Here is a 6,598-nt window from a genome sequence, read left to right as displayed (position 1 = left end):
CTTCTTCTTCTTCTTCTTCTTCTTCTTCTTCTTCTTCTTCTTCTTCTCCTTCTCCTTCTTCTTCTTCTTCTTCTCCTTCTTCTTCTTCTTCTTTTCTTCTTCTTCTTCTATTCAAGTAAAGCAGTGGGAGTAGAGAAGGAACAAAGAAATCTGTAACTGGCTGTGATCAATTAATTATAAACACCACTGCACTCTGACCGGTCTATACTTGCCTTCTAATTGCTTGATTTATTTTTTATTTTCATTCCAATCGCCCACCACAAAGCCAAGTATATGCTATCTGTACTTAAAAAGATTATGAGGTTAATACTCTTTGCATATTCTAGCAGATAAATGTGAACTCTGCAATATGATTGAACAATTAAGTTTAGACTTATGTAAAAACAATAGCCCTTTGAGTCTTCTTAGACTAACTAAGCCCCAAAGAAAGAATTCCATGCATTTAACTTTGTTTCGGACTTTTCCAATTCAGACTGCAGTATAGATTTCCCAGTATTTTTTTTTTTTAGGATTTTATTATTTTTAAGTAATCTCTACACCCACTGTGGGGCTCGAACTCATAACTTCCAAGATCAAGAGTCGCATGCTCCTCAGACTAAGCCAGCCAGGCACCCCTCCCAGTCTTAGTCGTTTTTTTTGTTTTTTTTGTTTTTTTAAGATTTTATTTATTTATTTGACAGAGAAGGACACAGCGAGAGAGGGAACACAAGCAGGGGGAGTGCGGGAGGGAGAAGCAGGTTTCCCATGGAGCAGGGAGTCCGATGCAGGGCTCGATCTCAGGATCCTGGGATCATGACCTGAGCCAAAGGCAGACACTTAACCATTGAGCCACCCAGGCACCCCCCAGTACTAGTTTTATAAAAAAAATAAATAAATAAACCACTTAGTTCCACACAACCCGGATAGTGGTTCTTCTCTCACGTCAGATCTGAATATGACGGTCAGAACAATCATTTCATTTGAGCAGACCCTCATCAACTCATGGTTTGGTGGAGGAAAGGCAAATGAAAACAGAAAGCACAGTTCTATGAAGGGGCAGGCTTCCTGTTGATCTTGGTTGCTTCTTTTAGCCATTTGCAGCTTGGAACAGTATGTCAGAAATGGAGCCCAGTGGTGGGGAACAGTGGTGAAAGCACAAGACCAAATCCCTGCCGAGCGGAGCTTGCAGTCTAATGGTGGGTACAGAGAGTAAACAGATATATTGAAAGGTGGTATGGAAGCATGGGGGCTGGGAGCAAGTGTATGAGGAGCACCTAACTCAGATCTGAAGAGTGATGACATCTGAGCAGAGGGTGATGGATGAGCATGAGGGAGCCAAACTGGGGTTTGGTTGGGGGAGAGCAGGGGCAATTATTGCAGGCTGAGGCAAGAGCTGATGGAGGGACTGAGGGGTGGGGCAACACCTAGCTGGTGGCAGAGTGCAGAATTCAAGGAGAAATCTGGCAGGAGAGGGGGCAGAGGAAAGGGTGGGAGCGGAAGGGGGAGGGAGTACAACAATGGAAACTTCTTGCACTCTTACCCCCAAATCCACAACACAGGAAATGACCTCCGCTGTCCCTCTCTCTCTCCCAGGGGAAACACGACTTCCCTTAAAACCCAGGCTTTCTGGGGACTGAAGGAAAATAACAACTTCTAAGCACTTAATATATACCAGGCAATTTTTTTTTTTACTTGATATTGATTTAAATTTACAACAATCCTCTGGAGTAGACTATATTGTTCTACCTACTTTACAGATGAGGATGTCGAGGTAAGGGGAGGGAAGTGGTTTTCCCAAGGTAACCCAGCTGATGAGAGGCAGGGCCAGGGCTGGATCCCAGGTAGCGTGGCTCCAGAGATTTTCCCCTCCACAATGAATTCTTGTGGCAATGAGGTGTCCCATGAGCTGACTCGGGAATGCCTTGTAGAGCTCCTAACACCATGTCACGGCGAGTGGTAGAAAACTTTTCTGACATTAACACGGAGATTTATACTTTTATCTTTTTTAGTCTTTATTCAGGACGATGTTTTAATAAAACATGCTTACAAAAACAAGGATGTCTTTGAGTTCAGATTATAACCACGATTTCGAATTGTGGTGGTTTATCATGGGAAAACTTCCAGAGGCCTTTTATCTTTGCGTTTGCTTTTTCTTTAACATAGGTAAGAAAACCAGGCAGGCCCTTGTCTCTTAAAGTAGGTAACACTTCCTTGTTCTCAGGAGGAGATAATGATGCTTTCTCAGCACTGTGACACTATTGAAAGTCAAAGACTAGGTTTTATGATGACTCATCCAGGATTTTGTTTTGTAATTTTGTAAAGCAATATTTCCCTTTTTCATAGATTGGGTGTCATTCTTTTGTGCCCAAACAAAAATGAAGGCTCCAACCACACCTGAAATACTTTTCTAGTGTCTCTCTCTAAAGCTCATGAATTAGAATGCCAGAGGTACAGTGTTGCTTTAAAGATTTTATTATTTTATTTTAATTTTTTTATTTTTTAAGATTTTATTTATTTATTTTTGAGAGAGAGAGAGAATGTGTGAGTGCACAGCGGGGAGGGTCAGAGGGAGAAGCAGACTCCCCGTTGAGCAAGGAGCCTGATGCAGGACTTGATCCCAGGACCCTGGGATCATGACCTGAGCTGAAGGCAGACATTTAACCAACTGAGCCACACAGACGTCCTAAAAGATTTTATTTTTAAGTGATCTCCATACACAACGTGGAGCTCGAACTCACAACCCTGAGATCGAGAGTCACATGCTCTATACCCTGAGCTAGCCAGGCACCTCTGTTTCTTCTTCTTCTTTTTTTTTTCAACATACAGTGTTATATTAGCTTCAGGTGTACCAGGTAGTGACTCAGCAATTTTGTACATTACTCTGTGCTCATCATAATAAGTGTGCTCTTTAATCCCCCTCCTCCCCCTAGTAACCGTCAGTTTGTTCTCCATAGTTAAGAGTCTGTTTTTTGGTTTTGTCTCTTTTTTTCTTTATTCATTTGTTTCTAAATTCCACACATGAGTGAAATCACTGAAATCTTTTTCTGCAACGTTACTTTTGATACATCCACCGTAGTGCCAAGGGATGTCCTAGAGACTACACATTTCCATGAAAAATAAGGTAAAGAGGTGAGATATTGATTACAAAAGAAAAAGATGCTGAATTTAAACTTGATGACTTTATCAAAGAAGTTTATTACTGACCGTCATGACAACATCAAAATTTGCATTGTCTTGTTCATATTTCCAGTGCATTCACAACTTTTGACTAAACTCTACTTTTCACTGGGAAAAAGAAAAGTCATGAAAAGTGTTTTCAGGTTTGGTAGATATATTCCAAGAATACTTGTCAGGGAATCATATTAAAAAACAAAAACATTGTGTAATATTTATATTCCCAGAAAAAATGCTTTGATGAAAAAATATTTGGGGAACACCTATAATTAGTTCCTAGAATTGATCTTTGTGTTGTTCAATGCTCTGTCCCTGTTAAAAAACATTAGTCACATTGGATCGCCTCATTTGATCTCTTCATCCTATTTCCTATTTCCTTCCAGGACACGTGAACGTGGGCAAACACTTTTTAATTATCCTGATCAAGTGCGGGGTACATCTTTTTGCTGACCCCACTTGTAATCAACTGTGATCTCCTAGAAGCAGGTGAATTGATTGCTTCTATCCTTCCCAACTAGCCAGAAGAGTGGGTCATACATTATCCTGCCCCTTTGAAAAATCCAGCTCCGTGATTGATTTCATGACTGTCTGTAGCAGCAAATTCCTCAGAATGAATTCTACCAGGTGAAGAAGTATTTTCTATAACTTGCTTTAAATTTCTTTAGCATTAACTATGCTGAGTGCACAATCTCTTTCGGGACAATGTAATAAGGATCTATCAGTTTTACTGGCCAGTATCTATCTTTAATGCCTAAGTAAATCTGTCTTATTTTCCAGCCCAGATTTAGTAATTCTAACTTTTGAAATCTCTTGGCGTGAGTGAATCTTCACTGCACTCAATTTCTTGCCCTGCTTTGGAGCTCTGCCATCCCTGTATTACCTTCCTTCAGGTGAGGAAGTAAAAGGTGAAGACAAGAGCACAGGCAAATGTCTAGTGTTTTCCTCTGTGATGCTATCGTCTACTCTTTCTTTCTTTCTTTCTTTCTTTCTTTCTTCTTTCTTTCTTCCTTTCTACTTTCTTTCTTTCTTTCTTTCTTTTTCTTTCTTTCTTCTTTCTTTCTTCCTTCCTTTCTTCTTTCTTCTTTCTTTCTTTCTTTTTCCTTTCTTCTTTCTTTTTCTTTCTTTCTTCTTTCTTTCTTTCTTCCTTCCTTTCTTCCTTTCTTTCTTTTTCCTTTCTTTCTTTCTTCTTTCTTTTTCTTTCTTCTTTCTTTCTTTCTTTCTTCTTTCTTTTTCTTTCTTTTTTTTCTTTCTTTCTTCTTTCTTTTTCTTTCTTTCTTTCTTTCTTCTTTCTTTTTCTTTCTTTCTTTCTTTTTCTTTCTTCTTTCTTTTTCTTTCTTTCTTTCTTGCTTTTTTCTTCCTTTTTCTTTCTTTCTTTCTTTCTTTCTTGCTTGCTTGTTTGCTTCTTTTTTCTTTCTTTCTTTCTTTTCTTGATTCCTCTGCACACAAAATGAGAAATTTACCCAAAGTAAGGGAAAACTTCTTGGAAATATTTTTATCTAATTCATACACTGGGGCACTTGGGTGGCTCAGTTGGGGCACTTGGGGGGCTCAGTCGGCTAAGTGTCCGACTCTTGAACTCAGCCCAGATCTTGATCTCACTGTCCTGAGGTCAAGCCCTGTGTTGGGCTCCAAGCTGGGCATGGACCTACTTAAAAAATAAATAAATAAAATAAAATAAAATAAAATAAAATAAAATAAAATAAAAACATCTAATTCATACACTGTGCGGTGTCTCATCTTATAGCCCTCTATGGCTTGGGCCTTTTTATTCTATGGGAGATGTCCTAAAGAGGTTCAACACAACTTTGTTCCAGCTTGGATATCTCCTAGGTGTAAGCAAGGCTTCTTTTTACTAAATAAGATAGACATCATTTTATCAAATAAATGGATACTTCAGGCATTTGTTACAAATGAAATAAATTCATAAGTAAAGTGTCTATCCAAAGACCACATTTTCTCTAGATTTTTGCCAAGATGTGCCTCATCTTCACCTGCATGCCCAGATAATATGATTTCTCGTGACTTCCTTTTATTAGTTTTGCAATGTCATTGTCAACGTGGAATTATTTGATGACTTAAAACTTTTGTCAAATTTTCAAAACTTAAATGAAAAATTATATTTTAATAAAACATATCTTGTCATTTATTGAGATGTGTGTGGGAAAGACATGATACTTCGTGCTTGTTGACTAAATTGGCTTTGAAATATACTTGAATTGTGGGGGCCTGGGATGACCAAAAAAAAAGGATCAAATTGGGGTACACACTGGAGTAGCAATGATTTTAACTTTGTTTTAATTTTGGTATTTCTGTAAAGAGGAGAAAATAGAGGAGGGACGAAAACGGAGAAGAAGAGAGGCCCATGCATGTGTGTGTGTGTGGGGGAGCAGGTAATGACAAATTAGGAATGCCTCCACAGTGACACACTTTTGGCCTTTCTTGTCTTATTCATCTTCCTTCCCTCGCTTCTTCTCTTTCTTCCTCTGTGTCTTCCTGTCTTCTCTCTCTGTTACTCCCATCAAAGATGACTGAGCACTTATTACGTGCAAATATGGTGCTAAGCACTGAAGTATAACGGTAAGCCGGAAGTAGTCCCTGAGGTCACAGAGCAAGAACCAAGCACTCGAAAAACAATTGCATAAAGTGCATTAGGAGTCATCCTTCAGGGACCAGAGCAGCATGGATAAAGCACCCAGGTCCTGGTTGAGGCGGGTGTGAAGGTTTCCTGTGGGAAGCCAGGTTAAAACTGTTATGTGAGGGATAGGTGGAAGTTGGCTGGAGGAAGAAGGAGTTAGGGGAAGAAAAAGTCATCCACAAAGCAAACAGAGCTCATGGCATAGGAGCCCAAGGGAGTCTGGCAGGGCTGGATGGGTGGAGGGCAGGGCTCCAGGGGAGGGTTCTGCTCCTGAGGCCACCAAAGCTTGGATGCCAGCGATTCATTTGAAAACATTAATGACAGTATTTGGGAAACTATTTGGGGACAAGAAGGTGTTCTTTTCCCAAAATCAAATAAAGATTAGGTAGAGTTGTAATTATGACAACAAAATCCTTGAAGTTCTAAGGAACAACTTAGAAATTCAAGAATATGCCAAACATCTGCATCCCTGTCTGCCTGTCCCTGTATGGGGACCTGAATATGGGGTAGGGGCAGCCCAGAGAGACGAGCTTGGTGCAGCAGAGGTTATTCATCTCTAAACAGGCAAAGAAGCTTGCTGGTGTAGAGAGATCTCTCTAAATGCTCCTCATACAACTCAGAGAGACCATAGAAGACACTGTTTCAGGTACTTAATACTTTAATATTAGCTCTCAAAATTATCTTTCTTTCTATCTCTTTCTTTCCTTTCCCTCTTTCTTTTCTCTTCCTCCCCCCTCTGTCCCTCCCCCCCCACTTCCCTCCCTCTTTCTTTCTTTCTTTCTTTCTTTCTTTCTTTCTTTCTTTCTTTCT

The 6,598-nt window shown here is 39.8% G+C and overlaps 1 long non-coding RNA gene across 2 annotated transcripts in view; it reads left to right on the top strand.

The window, feature by feature from the left end:
• LOC110572268 overlaps window positions 1-6,598 on the top strand; it is a 39,752-nt gene that overhangs the window by 30,513 nt on the left and 2,641 nt on the right. The window contains exons 1-3 of one of the 2 annotated variants that reach the window (XR_002479840.1): window positions 2,396-2,427; window positions 3,537-3,777; window positions 6,353-6,434. This is a non-coding gene — a long non-coding RNA (uncharacterized LOC110572268). Of the gene's footprint in view, window positions 1-2,395; window positions 2,428-3,536; window positions 3,778-6,352; window positions 6,435-6,598 lie in introns of those variants that run through there. The other variant, XR_002479841.1, reaches the window with a different exon arrangement.

The sequence above is a fragment of the Neomonachus schauinslandi genome, chromosome 9, assembly GCF_002201575.2.
Source record: "Neomonachus schauinslandi chromosome 9, ASM220157v2, whole genome shotgun sequence".
Classification (NCBI taxonomy): Eukaryota; Metazoa; Chordata; class Mammalia; order Carnivora; family Phocidae; genus Neomonachus; species Neomonachus schauinslandi.
This window is presented reverse-complemented; position numbering and strand designations above follow the sequence as displayed.